We start from the raw sequence: 20,779 nt of genomic DNA, 5'->3' as shown, positions 1-20,779 counted from the left end.
AATGCCCAGAGTTAATGAGCTGTGAAATAATAAATATTTATTGATCTCTGCCCCTCATTTCTGATATAGCTCTCCTAAAACCCTATGAGTAGGGGTACTAGGAGAATCTTTTGTTCTAATATTTGATCTTGACATAGAGCTCCTAGAACCCTTATAATTTCCTATATTATAGGCACATCTGACACAGGGCTCGTAAATCCCTTGACATTTTCTGAGTGATAGAATTTTTTGTTCTAATGAGGCAACTCTTGGTGGGATCCTAGACTGGTGCTGATCACCAGAAAGATTAAGCCATGATTTAGCTTCATTTGGGGAGTTCAAACCAGGTAAAAGTGAATGAAATGAGTCCAAGTGACCACAGTGATTTCCTAGGCCAGTGATATGCAAACATGGCTTGAGTCACTTAGAAAATTTTTACAAATATAGAACCTCAGGCCCCACTCTACATTTACGCAAACTGTATGTCTGGGAACAGTTCTCTTAGAGTCTGCTAGACATGAACCTACAGATCTATTAATTAAGAAATGATTGTCAAGGCCGCTGGTTAGCACCTACTATATCACAATTTCTCTAACTAGAACTGTACAAAGTTAGGTTTTGACATATTATTGTATATGTTTACCATTGAATATACACCATGATTTATTTTTTCAGGCATTATTTTCATAATTCAGAATAGAAGTATCAAGGTGACAAATGTCCAGACTTTACGAAGGTGTAGATTACTGTCACTTACTGTAGGTTAGGTCTCCACTTTCACTTAGAACATTTCTCCATGCATTAAAATGAGCAGGCAAAATGCTATCAGTTTCCGGTGTGTGGTGGTGTGGTGTCATATGTGTGTACATGTGCAAACACACATAAGTATTTATTGTATCAGATATTCAATAGTGCTCAGTAACTCTTCCTCACAAACAGCCTCTCTGTTCAGAGAAGAGGTCCTACAGTATGATTTGGGCAGTGTTGGTCACTGGTGGACTAAGAATATAGACTTTACCTTAAGGCAGACTGTATACTGGACAGTGATATGTGATAGGTATCCTGGTATGACAGGTTCTAGATACATGACATTGGTTGAGAACTTTCCAGATATGAAAAAGCAAAAATGTTTCTTATACAGAATCATTGTAAGAAAAATGTAGTTGAAAATATTTCTTTTTATTTTAGAAATACCACCTAACCTATCAAGAATTTGTATTCCTTCAAATATTTTAAGTGTGGAACATATTTAGTTAAATCAATCAGCCTATTTTCCTTTGGAATTAAGACTGGAAAGTGCAGAGAAGACTGGGTGGTTGGTGAAGAGTGTAGAGAGAAATATCCAGGAATGTAATGGAAGCAGTGAATGGTAAAGTCAAAGATTGAAGCAAACTCTCCTCACTCTTCCCAGTCAGTCCAAAGAAACCCAAGACCTGACAGCATCTGAACCAGTAATGAGAGAAGAAACCAAGCAACCGCAACACCAATACATATCGAGAGGAGAAAAGACAATGCTGCTAGCTGTGTCACTGACCAAACCACCATGAGAGGGATGGATGTAGAGGGAGATACCCGGATGGCCAAATATTAGAGGAGAGCTGCTGTTTACCCTTTCAGTAAACCCCTATTATTTATCCAGGCTTTCTCTTCATTTCAACTCAAAGGATTTAACAAACACATGCACTCTTTCCAATGTAAAGCAAGAGTTAAAAAACATGAAGCCTTAGGCTAAGATCATACCTTTTCCACTAACATTATACCATTTTCAATCTGCATCCTATTTACCTGGGGTCACAGTCAGGGGAGGTGATTGACTCTAAGGGACAAAGGAAATGTTTTACGGTGCTGGAATTATTCTGTATCTTGATAGGGATGTTTACATAACTGTGTGCAATTCCCTAAATCCATCAATTTATACACATATAATAAGTGAATTTTATCTAATGTAAGTTATACCTCAATAAAGCTGTAAATAAGTCCAGCAAGAAAAAGAGGGTAGGGAACCCCTTCACCTGTAGGAAACTAAAAGTTTGGGTCAGATAGATGTTTGTGTCTCAGTGGAAGGGCTAATTACACCTTAACCCTTGAAGAGGAGGGACCCTTCAAATTATTGGTTGAAAAAAATTGGATACAACCTAATAACCGAAGTATCTTATGGAATTAATACCTCAGGAAATTTGTGAAGGAGATTGAAATTCTTTATGGGCTACATAGAGAAATTAACTATGAGAAGGAATAAGCAATCTGCTTGCGGTTACAGAAAGAAAAAGACAATGAAACAATAAAACAAACAAAAGTTCTTTGAAAGTTAAGAGTAATTTGGGGAAAATATAATTTTTTTCTGGTTCTTTGGTAGATTAGATAAAGTTGTTTACCTTCTTATTAACTGGAGATAAGTATTAATAGAATTTCAGTTTCCAAACTTTAATATTTCAAAACCACCTAGCACATTACATTTGCTACTGACTTCCATTTCACAGGTTAACTTACAGTTTCTGTTTCATGATTTCCTCCTTTCTTACCAGCACTCAAAATTAGTTGTATAGTTACTGCAAATTTCAGTCTAGCTGGTAGGCCCAGTAAGTGCATTTAAAAATAGCAAATGGTCAAATCTGACCTTTGGATTCTGACAGCTGAGGGGTAATTGCATTGAAATCATTACCCTTCCAGGGAGGAAAAGCTTGCTGAACATTGACCCCCTGCTTAAATAAAATGGAGTTATTTTTTTCCTTATCAGGTGAATCTTTTGACACTTTGATGCCAAGTGTCATTACTTCTGTCTGGCCTGTGGATTGCTGAACCCACTGTAAGTGTGATTTAATAGCATAATCTGTCATGATATAGTTATAACTTTTTTTGTGCTTTGAAGATTGAATTTTACTTGTAACCATATTAATGAAATGGCCTATATAGAAGATGCCACAATGTATCGTACTTATCTTGTGCAAGTACAGTTATTTTGATACAAGTGTATATTTTTTATCTTTTTATGGAACTTAGATTATATCCAGTGGATAGTCAGATATTTGGTCAACCATGTGGGTATCATCTTTTATAAGCCTTAAGAGGATGATTCAATAGAAAGAAGTATTTTTAAGTCAGTTAAATTAATATTTTTAATAAAGTTTTCTTTTTGGTTTGTTTTATAAATTTATTTATTTATTTTTGGCTGCATTGGGTCTTTGTTGCTGCATGTGGGCTTTTCTCTAGTTGTGGAGAGTGGGGGCTACTCTTTGTTGTGGTGTGCTGGCTTCTCATTGTGGTGACTTCTCTTGTTGTGGAGCACTGGCTCTAGGTGCGCGGGCTTCAGTAGTTGTGGCACGCAGGCTCAGTAGTTGTGGCTTGTGGGCTCTAGAGCACAGGCTCAGTAGTTGTGGCGCACAGGCTTAGTTGCTCCACGGAATGTGGAATCTTCCCAGACCAGGGCTCAAACCCGTGTCCCTTGCATTGGTAGGTGGATTCTTAACCACTGTGCCACCAGGGAAGTCCAATAAAGTTTTAAACTAAAATTTAAGAGCAAAACTGAGTCAGATTATGAGAATTATATACAAATATATACTTGTTATACATTTTGTTCAATAATTGTTATTAAAGAATAACAATTATTCTACATATTGTATTAAGTGCATACACATTAATGAAATTGTACTTTCTAGTTCAAAGGAATATTCCTCCATTCTTATTTACATATCTTATTATTTATGTGTCATATACATACATCACATATATGTATATGCCATGGACTGAACGTTTATCCACCTCAAATTCATATGCTGAAGCCCTAATTAGCAATGTAATTGTATTTGCAGGTGGGGCCTTTGAGAAGTAGTTAAGGTTAGATTAGGTCATGAAGGTAGGGCCCTCATGATGAAATTAATGCCCTTGTAAAAAGAGAAAGAGATAGGGGATCTCTGTCTCTTCCCTCATACCAAGGAAAGGATACATGAGGATGTAAGGAGAAGACAGGCCTCTGCAAACCAGGAAGAGGGCCCTTACCAGACCCTTAACCTATGAGCACCTTGATTTTGGACTTCCCAGACTCTGGAACTGTGAGAAATAAACTCACAGCTGTTTAAACCACCCAGTCTGTCATATTTTGTTACAGCAGCCTGAGCTAGCTAAAACAGTATATGTATATGTTTGATACTATTTTTATTGAGTACTTACTATGTGCTGAGGCACTAATCTAAATGTTTTACATGTAATAACATATTTCATCTTCACCACAAATAGATGGAATAGATGCTATTATCATTCAGTGTTAATGAGAAGGAAACTGAGGTATAGAGAATTCAGTGGCTTCTCAAATTCACCAAGCTGGTTGAACTCTGACAGGCTACTCCAGATCTTAATGTGTTTACCACAAGTCACCTCTCATATTTGGTAAGAAAAAGATAGTTACGTCATTGAAAAGAAAATGTAAAAGTAATGGCCTAAATTATTTAAATTTCAAAAATCAAGTTTCCTATATTAATTCCTTTTAAACTTTGGCTACTTCTGTTTGCATTTGTTAAGGAACCATTTCTATTTTTAGGTTATACACTAATCTTTTACAGTAAATATTTCACAGTTTATCTAAATGGGCATTCCAATGAAACTAACGAATTCTTTCTTTTTAATAGAATAGCATTTTCCCTGCTCAATATTCTCTTATTACTGTTACCTAAGAACACTATAAAAAGAGCAGAAATTCCTTAACTCTTAGCATGTATCCAGCGAGTGCCATGTTATTTCCATATTCAGAAACTAGTAATATCTTATCACTATTCTATTATAAATAATAATCAGTTATTAGCTTAAATTAGTCTTAGCACCTTGATTTTGGCTGCTCAAAATATGACCAGTCCTTTTCTGTTGTAGAATGTAAGATGTGGGAATTTCAATTGCATAATGTTTAATTAATAATAAAAGCAGATGATTCAAGCAAACATTCATGTTTAGAATTGATATTAGATGTATAAATAGAGTAACTCTTTACTCAAATATATAATTGAATTTTCCTTTGAGAGAATGCTTAGCTGTCAATTATTCATGGTACTTATCTTGATACTTATTTTATGTCATAACTTATTTTTCTGGGAGAATTTTCTTTCTTGTAAGAAAGAAAACCTTTTGATATTGGTAAAAGGCTTAAGTGAAAGAAGGAAAATATTTGTGAATCAACGAGTCTATTCCTTTAGACTTTTAGTTGTCAAGATTAGTATTGTTTATCTAAACTTCTAGCAAATGGGATTGTACTTACTCAGATTCTTTCCTTGGTGTTAAGGTGGAAACTTAAAACATCAAGATGAACTTATAAAATACAAATACAACTTATAAACAAAAGCTATCAAGCAAAAACTTAAACTATACAAAATTCATGAAAATTTCAATTATTCTTAAGACATTGCATCTTAACATTGCATAGTTTGAAATATGTTACATATATTTTAAATCTGGACGTACTAAGAGTAAAAATTTACTAAGGGGAGCTATATCGGAAAAATTTTGGTTTTAATTTTGCTAAGGAAAGAATAAAATAAGAGTAGCAAACTAAATTAGTTGTACTAAAATTATTTCTGCAATGTAGAACTTAGAGCAATTACTAATAAGACAAAATGTAATGATGTTCTCTGAAATTTTGTTTTAAATATTATTTCAATCTATTTCCCAATAGCAAATTTAAAATATTGTCAAATAATTATTAAGCAAATAATCTGACTAGTGTAGTTACAATGAGAAATTACCTAAATAGAATAATATGCTGCAATTTTAAGAAACTTGGCATAAAGCAGCCAAGAGCAAGTGAATTGACTCCTTTCACAGGAACATTGCAATAAGAAACAGAATGACATCCTTTTTCTTTCTTTTTTTTTTTTCTTTTTTGACCCGGACAAGACCCTCTTGAAATCAGCAGAATATTTGCTAATATAAATATTAAACTTATAGACTATAAGTTCCCTAAATGGCTGGAACCATGTCTTACTTATCTTTGTATTTAATGCTTCAGGCAGTTCCTGATATTCAGTAAGTTTGTGTGGAATAATTGAAATAAAACTGCATCATATATAGTACTACACTAACCCTTATTTTAAAAAGAGAATTATGGAATAATGGAAATTTACCACTGGAAAATTTCTTACCTTTGAAAAGTACACTAACTCTTGTATTCCACCGAGTTTCACTCAACTGGCAACAATAAGAGGCAAAAGTTAATCAATATAAGAAGCAGCTAAAAAAATACATCATACTATCCCCTGAATACATGTTTTCCTTGCTTATGCATCTGGGGACTTTTGAAATGGCGATGGATCTGTATTTCTACATACCTTAAGGTTTGTGTTAACCATTCGCTTTTCTACTTTTGTTAGGTATGTAACCCTGACTTACTAATTGGATCAGTATTTACCACAAAAATTCAATACATATCTTTGTGAGGAACAGTTTAGAGGGAAGATAGTCTTAAAAGAGAGCACATCAAGTGTCTGCATTTCTGGTAATTCATGTCAACTTTTCCTCTAAAATATATATTTTTTAAAGTGAATCTGGTATAACAAGAAAGGAACAGATAAAAATTTCAGGGATATATAAAGTGGAAGAGCAGATTGCTTCCAGAGTCTTCAAGAAAGTAATTGACTGTGCCTTGGAGGGAAGTTATGAGTATAGTAGAAGGATTTTACACTTTCTTCCAGGCTCAATCATTCGTGCATTTAGTTGTCTTTCTACATTTGCAGAATTTTTAACAAAAGATGTATCTAAAATTCTCGGTCACAGAATTAAACAGGCAAGAGTTAAAACTTGAAAGTTTTCAAGACTGTCATCAGAGTAATACTTGCTTAGCTAGATCATCAAAATTCCATCATATAATAATTAAATGTTAATTAAAAACAGGCAATAACTTTCCCTTATTAAATTATCAGTGATTTAAAAAAACATAATTTTAAGGAGAAATGAGTACTTTAATTAATTTCTGGTGGGAATATAAACTGTTACAGTCTGTATTTATCTATCTGTCTACTTATTTTTGGAGACTGACCATGTGTATGAATAACTGCAAATATTCACACTCTTCATAATAGAAATCCCACTTTTAGAAATTTTTCAATGAAATCAGAGCCTGCTGTGTTATACGACTATTAAAAATAAGGTTTGAAGCATGTTTAAAGGCATGGGAAAAATGCTTAAAATATGACATTAAGGATAAAAATATAGTAGGATTAAATTCTAGTTATTAATATTACCAAGTTTTATTCAAAACATAAAACGTGGAAGGAAATACTAGTTTTCAGAGTGATAATATTACAGGAATTTTTTTAAAAGCTTTTCAATTTTTGAAAAATGTTCTATAGTAGAAAGTAGTAAAAAACATGTTATTTTTAAAACTAAAAACTGTCTTTTATTTAAATATCATTCTGTTGGGCAAATCATCTGAAAATACTGATTTATGTTTTAATCTGATACCTTTTCACAATGACAATGGCAGTTGCAAGTGCAAAGTGGCCATTCCTACCATATAAAATTAAGTTGGATTTTAAAGAATTTTTGTCAGTGGTATTACATCAAAATGTACAGTAGACAATGATATTCTGCTTTCTGTCTCTACAGATTTGGCTTTTCTAGACATTATATAACGGGAATCATATAAAATGTAGTCTTTTGCATTTGATGAATTTGGATGGGCTGTTTACCCATGTTTTAGCATGTATCAGTATTTTGTACCTTTATATCTCTGAATAGTATTTTGTTTATCCATTTACAAGTTGTTGGACATTTAGATAGTTTCCAGGTTGGGATTATTTTGAATAATGGTGCTGTGAACATTCATGTACGTGTCCTTTTATGGACATATGTTTTTAATTCTTTGGCTAGATCCCTAGGAGTGAAATTGCTGGGTCATACTGTAAATGTATTTTTAAATCCTGTAAGATACTGACATACTGATTTCCAAAGTGACTATGCCACTTTACATTCCTTACATCATAATATCATGTTGGCAATGAACAAGGATTTAGTTTTTTTGTATCCTTTCTGACACTGGGTATTATCTGTCTTTCTGTTATAACCATTATTGTGGGTGTGTTATGATATTTCAATGTGGTTTTAATTTGCATTTCTCTAATGACTAATGATGACTAACATCTTTTCTTGTGCTTACTATCCATTCATATATCTTCTTCTGGTGAAATGTCTGTTTAAATCATTTGCCCATTTAAAAAATTGAATTGTTTTCTTATTCTTGAGTTGTAATAGTTCTTTATAAATTTTTTGTACAGATTTTTGATTAAATATTTGATTTGCAAATATTTTTTTCCAGTCTTTGACTTATCTTTTAATTTTCTAAATAGAGTATTTTGAAGTATAGAAGTTTTTAATTTTCATGAAATCCAATTTATTAATTTTTTTATTATGAATTGTGTTTTTGGTGTCTTACTAAGAACTTTTTCTCAAAGCTCACAAAGCTTTTCTCCTGTGTTTTCTTCTAGAAGCTTTTGTTTTATGTCTTACATTTAGGTAATTATCCATTTTGAATTAACATGTGTATTGTATTATGCATAAGGGTCTAATTAAGTTCACTTTATTCTTTCATATGGACATGCAATTGTCTCAGCACTGTTTGTTGACGAGATTGTCATTTCCTGCATTGAACTGACTTGATATCTTTGTTGAAAATCAATTAATCTATTCCTGGACTCTCATACCTATGCCCTCATTTCTGTTCTATTGATCTGTATGCCTTTTCTTTTGCCGATACCACACTGTTTTGATTAGTGTGACTTTAGAGTTAATTTTGAAATTGGATAGTTTGTCATCTAACTTTATTATACTTTTTCAAAATTTTTTGACTATTCTATGCTTTGCACTTCTACATAAATTTCAGGATTAACTTCCAATTTCTACCAAAAAAACCTGGTATTTTGATAGAGATTACATAGTTTTTTTAATGGATCAGTTTTAGAAGAATTGCCATTTTGACTATATTGAGTCTTCCAGTCTAAGAACATGAAATGAGTCTTTATTTATGTAGATCTTCTTTAACTTCTTTCAGCAGTATTTTGTAGTTTCAGTGTTGAAACCTATACTTGTTTTTAAAATTTTTTTTCCTAAGTACATTTTTCAGTGTTACTGTAAATGGAATTGCTTTCTTAATTTCAATATCTGTTTATTTTTATTTTACTTTTTTATTGAAATATAGTTGATATACAATATTATATAAGTTTCAGATGAACAACATAGTGTTTCACAATTTTTAAAGGTTATATTCCATCTGTAGTTATTATGAAGTATTGGCTATATTCCTGTGTTGTACAATATCTCCTTGTATCTTATTTAATTTATACATAGTAGTTTGTACCCCTTATTTCCTTACCTGTACTTGCCCCTCTGCCCTTCTTTCTCTCCACTAGTAACCACTAATATGTTCACTGTATCTGTGAGTCTGTTTCTTTATTGTTATATTTACTAGTTTTATTTTTTAGATTCCACATATAAGTGATATCCTACAGTTTTTGTCTTTCTCTGTCTGACTTATTTCACTTAGCATAATATCCTCCAAGTCCATCCATGTTGTTGAAAATGGCATTATTTCATTCTTTTTTATGGCTGAGTAGTATTCCATTGTATGTATATTACCACATCTTCTTTATTCATTCATCTGTTGCTGGACACTGAGGTTGCTTCATATCTTAGCAATTGTAAATAATGCTGCTATGTATCTTTATTACATGGAGTGCATGTCTCTTTTTGAATTTCTGCCTTTGTTTTTTCAGATAAATAACCAGGAGTGGAATTGCTGGGTTATATGGTAGTTCTATTCATTGTATTTGGGAACCCTCCATACTGTTTTCCACAGTGGCTTCACCAATTTACATTCCCACCAGCAGTGTAAGAGGGTTCCCTTTTCTCCACAACCTCTTCAACATTTGTTATTTGTACACTTTTTGATGATAGCCATTTTTATAGGTGTGAGGTAATATCTCATTGTGGTTTTATCTTGCATTTCTTTGAGCATTAATGATGTTTAGCATCTTTCCATGTGCCTGTTAGCCCTCTGTACATATTCTTTGGAAAAATGTCTATAGGGGACTTCTGCCCATTTTTTAAATTGGGTCCTTTATTTTTTTGATGTTGAGTTGTTAGAGCTGTTTGTATATTTTGGATATTATTTCCTTATTTGTTGCATCATTTGAAATTATTTTCTCCCATGCTATAGGTTGTATTTTTGTTTGTTGATGGTTTCCTCTGCTGTGCAAAAGCTTTTAAGTTTAATTAGGTCCCATTTGTTCATTTTTGCTTTTATTTCTTTTGCCTTGGGAGACAGAGCCAAAAAAATATTGCTATGATTTTTTTCAGGAGTGTTATGCCTATGTTTTCCTCTAGGAGTTTCATGGTTTCTGGTCTTACATTTAGGTCTTTAATTCATTTTTAGTTTATTTTGGTATATATTATTAGAGAATGTTCTAATTTCATTCCTTTACATGGAACTGTTCAGGTTTACCAGCAGTACTTATTGATGAGACTGTCTTTTCTCCATTGTATATTCTTGCCTCCTTTGTAGTAGATTAATTGACCATAAGTGCATGGGTTTATTTCTGGGATCTCTATTCTGTTCCATTGATCTGTGTCTGTTTTTGTGCCAGTATTATACTGTCTTGATTACTGTAGCTTTATAGTATAGTCTGAAGTCAGGGAGCATGATTCCTCCAGCTGTTTTTCTTTCTCAAGATTGTTTTGGCTCTTCAGGGTCTTTTGTGGTTCCATACAAATTTTAAAATTATTTGTTCTAGTTCTGTGAAAAATGCCCTTGGTATTTTGATAGGGATGTATTGAGTCTTGGGAAGTCTGGTCACTTTAACGATATTAATTCTTCCAATTAAAGAACACAGTGTAGCTGTACATCTGTTTGTGTCACCTTTAAGTTCTTTCATGTTTCTTATAGTTTTCTGAATGCAGGTCATTTACCACCTTAGGAATGTTTATTCCTAGGCATTTAATTCTTTTTGATGCAATTGTAAATGAGATCATTTTCTTAATTTCTTTTTCTGATAGTTCATTGTTAGTGTATAGAAATACAATAGATTTCTGTTTATTAATTTTGTAACCTGCAACTTTAATTCATTGATGAGCTGTAGCAGTTTTTTGCTGGTGTCTTTAGTATTTTCTATGTATAGTATCATGTCATCTGCAAACAATGACTGTTCCACTTCTTCCTTTCCAATTTGCATTCTATTTATTTCTTTTTCTTGTCTAATTTCTGTAGCCAGGGTTTCCAATCCTATGTTGAATTAAAGTGGCAGGAGTGGGCATCCTTGTCTTTCTCCTGATGTTAGAAGAAATGCTTTAAGATTTTCACCATTAAGTATGATGTTAGATGTGGGCTTGTCATATGGCCTTTATTATTTCAGGTATGCTCCTTCTATGCCCACTTTCTGGAGAGTTTTTATCAAAAATCGATGCTGAAATTTGTCAAAACGTTTTTCTGCATCTATTGAAGTGATTATATGCCTTTTATTCTTCAATTTTTTAATGTGGTATATCACATTGATCTTGATCTATTTGTGGATATTAAAAAATCCTTGCATCCCTGGCATAAATCCCACTTGACATGGTGTATGATCCTTTTGATCTATTTTTGGATTTGGTTTGTAGTGGATTTTTTTTTTTTTTTTTTTTTGTGCGGTATGCGGGCCTCTCACTGTTGCGGCCTCTCCTGCCGCGGAGCACAGGCTCCGGACGCGCAGGCCCAGCGGCCATGGCTCACGGGCCCAGCCGCTCCGCGGCACGTGGGATCTTCCCGGACTGGGACACGAACCCGTGTCCCCTGCATTGGCAGGCGGACTCTCAACCACTGCGCCACCAGGGAAGCCCTGTAGTGGATTTTTGAATCAATGTTCATCAGTGATATTGGCCTGTAATTTCCTTTTTTTGGTGATATCTTTGGTTTTGGTATCAGGGTAATGCTGATCTCACTGAAGGAGTTCAGAAGTGTTCCTTCCTCTGCCATTTTTTGGAATAGTTTGAGAAGGACAGGTGTTAACTCTCCTCTAAATGCTTGGTAGAATTCACCTGTGAAGCCATCTGGTCCTAGATTTTTGTTTGTTAGGAGTTTTTTGTTACTGGTTCAGTTTCATTACTGGAAATTGGTCTGTTCATACTTTCTATTTCTTCCTGATTCAGTCTTAGGAGATTGCACATTTCTCGGAATTTTCCATTTCTTCTAGGTTGTCTATTTTATTGACATATAGATGTTCATAGTACTCTTATGATCCTTTGTGTTTCTTTGGTGTTGTCACTTCTCTTTTTTCATTTCAGGTTTTATTGATTGTGGCCTTCTCTTTATTTTTATTGATGGGTCTGGCTAAAGGTTTATCAATTTTGTTTATCATTTCAAACAATCACCTCTTAGTTTCATTGATCTTTTCTATTGTGTGTGGTTTTTTTTGCCTCTATTTCATTTCTTTCTGCTCTGATCTTTATGATTGCTTTCCTTCTACTAACTTTGGGGATTTTTTGTTCTTTTTCTAGATCCTTTAGGTGTAAGGTTAGGTTGTTTATTTGAGATTTTTCTTGTTTCCTGAGGTAACCTTGTATTGCTATAAGTTTCCTTTTTAGAATGGCTTTTGCTGCATTCCATAGATTTTGGATCATTGTATTTTAGTTTTCATTTGTCTCCAGATATTTTTTGATTTCCACTTTGATTTCTTCAGTGATTCATTGGTTGTTTACTAGCATATTGTTTAGCCTCCACATGTTTGTGTTTTTTGCATTTTTTTCTTGTAGTTGATTTCTAGTCTCATTGTGGTCAGAAAAAATGCTTAATATGATTTCAAATTACTTAAATTTACTGAGGCTTATTCTGTGGCCTAGCATGTGATCTGTCCTGGAGAATGTTGCATGTGCTCTTAAAAAGGATGTGTATTATGCTGTTTTTAAGTGCAATGTTCTTTCTCTATATATCTTTTAACTCCATTTGTTCTAATATGTCATTTAAGGCCAGTTTCCTTATTGATTTTCTCTCTGGATGATCTGTCCATTGATGTAAGTAGGGTGTTAAAGTTGCCTGCTATTATTGTGTTCATATTTATCTCTCCCTTTATGTCTATTAATATTTGCTTTATGTATTTAGGTGTTCCTTTGTTGGATACATATATATATATATATATATATATTTATAATTGTTATATCTTCTTCTTGGGGTGATCCCTTGATCGTTTTGTAATGTCCTTCTTTGTCTCTTGTAACAGTCTTATTTTAAAATCAATTTTATAAGAGGATGAATCCAGGAGGTCCAACATCTGAATAACAGGAATTCCAGAAGCAGAGAATGGAGAAAACTGAAGAGAGCAACTTCTCAGTTAAATAATCCAAGAAAAAATTCTTGGAAGTAAGACATGACTTTCCAGATGGAAAGTGCCCAACAAATATCTAGCATATTAATGAAAAGAAATCCATTCATACATACATATTATCAAACACATAAAGACACAGAAAGGGTTCAAACTTTGGAGTGGTTACTTCTGAAGTATGAGAGGTGAAGAATAGAAGTGGGGAGGGATACAGAGTGACTTTCAACTAAATCTGTAAACTTTCTTTAGAAAAAAACTGAATATGGCAAAATGTTAACTTTTATTAAATATGGGTGGTGATACATGAATGTCTGTAATAATCCCTGAACTGTTCTGTATATATTTTATACTTAAAATATAAACGCATTGGGGTTTAGGAAAATATATAAGAATAATCATAACAGACTTATTCATAACAGCCAGAAACTGAAAATAAATCAAATGTCCATCAAAAAAAATAAAGTCTATTTTGTCTGCTATAAGTATTGCTATCCTGGCTTTATTTGATTTCCAATTTTATGGAATACGTTTTTCCATCCCCTCACTTTCAGTCTGTATGTTTCTTTACATCTGAAGTCTCTTGTAGGCATTGTATGAATGGGTCTTGTTTTTATATCCATTCACCCACTCTTTATGTTTTGATTGGAGCATTTAATCCATTTACATTTAAAGTAATTATTGATACGTATGTTCTTATTGCCATTTTTTAAATTGTTTTGAGGGTTTTTTTTTAGGTCTCTTTTGTTTCTTTCTTCTTTTGTCCTTGGATCTGATGACTGTCTTTAGTGTTATGCTTGGATTCCTTTTTCTTTTTTGTATGTGTATATATTATAGATTTTTGGTTTGTTGTTACCATGAGGTTTATATATAGCAATCTGTATATATATGTGATTGTTTTAAGCTGCTCTTAATTTCAAATGCATTTTAAGAAACATGCATTTTTACTCTCCTCCCTTCATGATTGCTATTTTTGATATCATATTTTCCATCTAATTGGTTTCTGTATCTCTTAACAGCTTATTGTGGATATAGATGATTTTACTTATTTTGTTTTTTAACCTTCCTACTAGCTTTGTGAATGGATGATTTTGTACCTTTACTGTATGTTTGCATTTACCAGTGAGTTTTCTCTGTTGTGATTTTCATGTTTCTTGTTGTGTTCATTTCTTTTTCACTTAGAGAAGTTCTTTTAACATTTGTCATAAAGGTGGTTTGGTGGTGCTGAAGTCTTTTAGCTCTTGTTTGTGAAGGTTTTGATCTGTCCATCAAATCTGAATGAGAACCTTGCAGGGTGGAGTATTATTGGTTGTAGACTTTTAAATATATCATGTCACTCCCTTCTGGCCTGCAGAGTTTCTGCTGAAAAGTCAGCTGATAGGCTTACAGGAGTTTCCTTGTATGTACCATGTTGCTTTTCCCTTGCTGTTTTTAATAATCTCTCTTTATCTTTAATTTTTGCCATTTTAATTACAATGTGTCTTGGTGTGTTCCTCTTTGGGCTAATCCTATATGGAACTCTTGCACTTCCTGGACTTGGACGTCTGTTTCCTTTCCTAGGTTAGGGAAATTTTCAGCTATTATGTCTTCAGTTATGTTCTCAGCCCCATTCTCTGTCTCTTCTCCTGGGATCCCTATAATGCTAACATTAGTGTGCTCTATGTTGCTTCAGAAGTCTCTTAAACTGTCCTCATATCTTTTCATTCTTTTTTCTTTTTTCGCATTCAACATCAATGATTTCCACTACTCTTTCTTCCAGCTCACTGATCCGTTCCTCTGTATCATTTAATCTACCGTTGAGTCCTTCTAATGTATTTTTCATTTTAGTTATTGTATTCTTCACCTCTGTTTGGTTGTTCTTTTTATTTTCTAACTCTTTGTTAAAAACCTCTATCTTCTCACTCTGTGCATCCATTCTTCTCCTGATTTATTTAAACGTCTTTACGATCACTGCCCTGAACTCTCATGGGTAGATTGCCTATCTCCTCTTCACTTAGTTCTTTTTCTGGGTTTTTTTCTTGTTCCTTCGTTTGGAACATGTTTCTCCGTCAACTCATTTTGCCTAACTTGCTGTTTTTATTTTTATGTATCTGGCGGGTTTGTTAGGTTTCCTGACCTTGGAGAAGTGGCCTTTTGTGGCCTATGCATTATAGCACACATTCCCCTTATCACCAGAGCTATATGCTCTAGGGGTTGCTCCAGTGAAGGCTGCTTGGGTCTTTCTGTTGTGGCAGGCTGACTGTGTGGTGGAGGGAGGGATCTTTTAGGTTTGTGGGTCCCCAGTCTGGTTGGTTGCCAGGTCTTGCCTTGTGTGGAGGCTGCCAGCTGCTGGTTGGTAGGACCAGGTCAAGAGTCAGCTGGGTGCAGAACCCTGGGGGGCTATAGGTCTAGTGCTAGGATACTGGTGGGTGGAGTCTGGGTCCAGGAGATTCTAATGCTATTTCCTGCCCACTGGTGAGTTAAGCTTGGTACTGGGGCTAGTGCTGGCCTACTGGCAGCAGAACTGGGTCCTGGGCTTTGTTTGTAGGGCCCAGGGTTCCCAGAGCTGGTGCTGGATTGCTGGTGGGTGGGGCTGGTTCCTGACATGGCTATAAGTCCTGGGGTGTCTTGAAAGTTGTATTGGCCTTCTAGTAGACAAGGCTGTGGCCCAACTTGTCCTGGGGCAGGATCTGGTGTGCTAGTGGGTGGGCTGGTTCTGCAGGCTGCAGGACTACGGTTTTCTTGTGGCTGGTGTCTGCCTGCTTGTGGGTGAGTTGGCTTGCTGGTGGGCATGGCGAGGGTCCAGCCAGTCCCAGTCAGAGTCTGGGCTGCTAGTGGGTGGAGGTGGGTCCCAGGGTCTCTAGCTGGAGAGCCCTGGGGTCCTCAGTTCTAATGCCTGTGTACTGGTATCTGAGGCCAGGGCCTTGGCCCTCTAGTGGGCAGGGCTACATCAAGAGGTGGCTGGGGCCTCAGGGAGTCTTAAGGCATCCCAGCACTGGCACCTACAGACTATTGGACAGGATGGTGCTGGGTTCTGGGGCTAATAAGCTAGAGGGAGGATTCCAGAATTGTGCTTGCCAGCACCAGTGTCCACGTGGTAGAAGGAGCTCCCCAAAATGGCTGCTGCCAGTGTCTGTGTCCCCAGGGTGACCTCCAGTTGCCTTCTCCCTCTCTGGGAAGCTTTCCAAGGTTAGCAGGCAGGTCTGACCTGCCGCTTCTGCCCTGGGTTCTGGAGTATGTGAGAGTTTGTGTGCGCCCTTTAAGAGTGAAGTCTCTATTTCCCTCAGCCCTTTGGGACCCCCCAAAATAAGTCCCTCTGGCCTTCAAACTGAATGCCTTGGGGGCTCATCTTCCCAGTGCAGGACCCACAGCCTGGAGAGCCTGATGTAAAGCTCAGACCTCTCACTCATTTGGGTGAACCTCTGCAATTGTAATTATTCCCCCATTTGTGGGTTGCCCACCTGAGTGTATGGGACCTGACTTTGCCCCTCCAGGCTGTCTTGTCGTGGTTTCTTCATTATATCTTTAGTTGTACATATTTTCTTGTAAGTTCCATAGTTTTTCGTCAATGGTCATTCTGTAAATAGTTGGGATTTTGATGTGCCTGTGAGAGGAGGTGAGCTTAGGGTATTTCTACATCTTGGCCAATCTTTCAATTTCTGTTTTTTTTTTTCTTTGTTTGTTTTTGCTGGAATATAGAATTACAATGAAATTTCGTATATTGTTCTTATACCCTGCAATTTGCTGCATTCTTTTATTAGTTCTAGTAGTGTTTTGTAGATTCCTTGGACTTTTCTATATAGATGATCATCATCTATGAATAAAGACAATTTTACTTATTCCTTCCTGATTTTGTTACTGTCCCGCACTAGCTAGAACTTTAAGTAAAATGTTAAATTGCAGTTATAGGAGTATAACTTTGCTTTTTTCCTGATCTTATGGGAGAAAGAACTCAATCTTTCATAATTAAATACGTGGTTAGTTGTGGGTATTTTTTTCTTTTAAAAAGAAGTCTTTTATTAGATTGAGAATATTTCCTGCTATTCCTTGACTTTTTATTTGTGAATGGGCATTGGATGTTGTCAAATGCCTTTTCTGCATCTTTTGATACCATCATACAGTTTTTGTCCTTTATTAACTTAGCGTGCTACATTAGTTGATTTTCAGTTGTTAACCAACCTTGTTCTTTTGGGAAAATGCCCTCGTGGTTATAGTATATAATAAATTTTATATGTTGTTGGATTTTATTTGTTGATATTTTGTTAAGAATATTTGTATCTATGTTCATGAGGAATGTTTGTCTGTAGTTTTCTTGTGAACTCTTTGTTAGGCTTTGGCACTAAGTAATACTGGACTATTAGAATGAATTGTAAAGTGTTTTCTCCTTCTCTATTCTTTGGGAGAGTTCATGAAGAATTGATATTATTTTTCCTTTAAATATTTGATAGAATTCACCAGTAAAGCCATATGGGTCTGGGCTTTATGGAATTTTTTAATTGACATATAGTTGTGTTAGTTTCAGGTGTACAGCAGATGTATAGCATAGTAATTCAGTATTTTTACAGATTATACTCCATTATAGGTTTTTACAAGATAATGGGTACAATTCCTTGTGCTATACAGTATATCCTTTTTGTTTATCTATTTTATATATAGTAGTTTGTATCTGTTAATCCTATACCCCTACTTTTTCCCTCCCCCTTCCCTCTCTCCTTTGGTGACCACGAGTTTGTTTTCTACGTCTGTGAGTCTGTTTTTGTATATACATTCATTTGTACTATTTTTGAGATTCCACATGTAAGTGATATATAGTCTTTGTCTTACTCTGTCTGACTATGCATAATATTCTATGCATAATATTCTCTAGGTCCATCCATATTGCTGCAAATGGCAGTATTTCATTTCTCTTTATGGCTGAGTAATATTCCATTATATATATATATATATATATATATATATATGCCACACACACACACACACACACACACACACACCACATCTTCTTAATTCAGTCATCTGTTGATGGCACTTGGGTTGCTTCCACGTCTTGGCTATTGTAAATAGTACTTCTATGAACACTGGGCTGCGCGTATCTTTTTAAATTAGTGTTTCTGTTTTTTTCTGGCTATATACCCAGGAATGAAGTTGCTGGATCTTATGGTAGTCCTACTTTTAGTTTTTTGAGGAACCTCCATACTGTTTTCCATAATGGCTGTACCAATTTACATTCCCACCAACAGTGTACGAAGGTTCCCTTTTCTCCACATCCTCTTCAACATTTGTTATTCGTATAGATTTTTTTGATGATAGTCATTCTGACAGGTATGAGGTGATACCTCATTGTGGTTTTGATTTGCATTTGTTTAATAATTAGCGATGTTGAGCATCTTTTCATGTACCTCTTAGCCACTGATATGACTTCTTTGGAGAAATATCTATTCAAGTCTTCTGTCCATTTTTTTTATTGGATTTTATTTTTATATTGAGTTGTGTGAGCTGTTTATATATTTTGGATATTAAGCCCTTGTCAGTCACATCATTTGTAAATATCTTCTCCAATTCTGTAGGTTGTATTTTTGTTTTGTCAATGATTTCCTTTGCTGTGCAAAAGCTTTTAAGTTTAATTAGGTCCCCTTTGTTTATTTTTGCTTTTCTTTCTTTTGGGATACTGATCCAAGAAAATATTGCTACAATTTATGTCAAAGATTGTTCCTCCTATGTTTTTTTCTAGGAATTTTATGGTTTCATGTCTTACATTTAGGTCTTTAACCCATTTTGAGTTTATTTTTGTATATGGTGTAAGGGAATGTTCTAATCTCATTGTCTTTAACTATGGCTGTCCAGTTTTCCCAGCATCACTTGTTGAAGAGACAGTCTTTTCTCCATTGTATATTATTGCTTCCTTTGTTGTAGATTAATTGACCATAGGTACGTGGGTTTATTTCTGGGTTCTCTATTCTGGTCCATTAATCGCTGTGTCTTTTTTGTGCCAGTATATTTATGGAAAATTTTATAATTCCTAATTCAATTTATTTCTTTTAGGTCTGTTCTTTTCATTCACTCCTAATTTTGGTAATTTATGTCTTCTTTTTTTTTCAGTCTAGCTAAAGGCTTGCCAATTTTGTTGATCCTTTCAAAGAGACAACTTTTGGTTTTATTGATAGTCTCTATTACTTTTATGTTTTTTTAAAATTATTTCTTTCTGACCTAATCTTTAATATTTCTTTTTCTATTTATTTTGAGTTTATTTGCTCATCTTATTCAACTTTTTAGGTGGAAACTCAAGTTATTGATTTAAGATCTTCCTTTTCTGATATAGGTATGAAAAACTATAAATTTTCCACTAGCACTGCTTTAGCTGCAGTCAATAAATTTTGATATATTGTGTTTTCATTTATTATTTATTGTGTTTGTTTATATATTGTGCTTTCATTTTTTCAGTCCAAAATATTTTCTAATTTTCTTTGTGATTTCTTCCTTGACCCATGAGTTATTTGCAAGTGTGTTGCTTAATTTTCAAATATTTGGTGATTTTCCAGATTTCTTTCTGTTGTTGATTTTTAATTTAATTCTGTTGTGGTTGAAGAACATACTTTGTATTATGCCAGTCCTTTTAAGTTAACTGAGACTTGTTTTATAACTTAACATATGTTCTATCCTAAAGAATAATCCATGTGCACTTTACAAAAAAGTGCATTCTGCAGGGAGAACAAGGTTAGGTGATAGTGTTGTTCCAGTTTTCTTATACTTGCAATGTTCTCTCTAGGTGTTTTATTAATTATTGAGAGTGAGGTATTGAGATCTCAAATTAAAATTGTTGAATTGTTTTACCAGTTTTTGCTGTGTTCAAGTTGATATTATTGGGTGAATAAACATTTATAGTTGTTATATTTTCCTGATATATTGAGTCATGTTATTACTATTATGAAATTCTCTTTTTTGTCTCTATTTTTTGCTGTAAATTCTATTTTTGCCTTACATTACTCTAGCCAGTCTGTAGTTCTTATTGTTACTATCTGCATAGTACATATTTTTTCTTCCTTTTGATGTCAACTCATTTGTATCTTGAATCTAAAGTCTTTTCTCTTGTAGGCAGCATGTAATTGGATATTGCAATTGTAATCCAGTCTGAATGTCTCTGCTTTGTCTTTGGAATGTTTAGACCACTCACATTAATGTTATTATTGATATCTCTAGATTTACCTTTGCTATTTTGCTATTTGTTTCTTTATGTCTTCTTTCTTTTGTATTACTATGTTCCTTCTTGACTGCTCTCTTTTGTGTTATAAACACTTTTTAATTACTTATTATTTTAATATTTTTTAGTGGTTATTCTGTGGAATACAATATGCATCTTAATTTATACAATTTACCTTAGATTGATACTAACTTAATTCCAGTAAAATAGAGAACCTTTCTCCAATATAATTCTGCTTCTTCCACATTCTTTTATGCTGTTATTGTCATATATATTACATCAAGATCTGTTAAAACTTGGCATT

This window comes from Pseudorca crassidens, chromosome 1 (assembly GCF_039906515.1).
Source record: "Pseudorca crassidens isolate mPseCra1 chromosome 1, mPseCra1.hap1, whole genome shotgun sequence".
NCBI classification, from domain to species: domain Eukaryota; kingdom Metazoa; phylum Chordata; class Mammalia; order Artiodactyla; family Delphinidae; genus Pseudorca; species Pseudorca crassidens.
Note: the sequence above shows the minus strand (reverse complement) of the source record.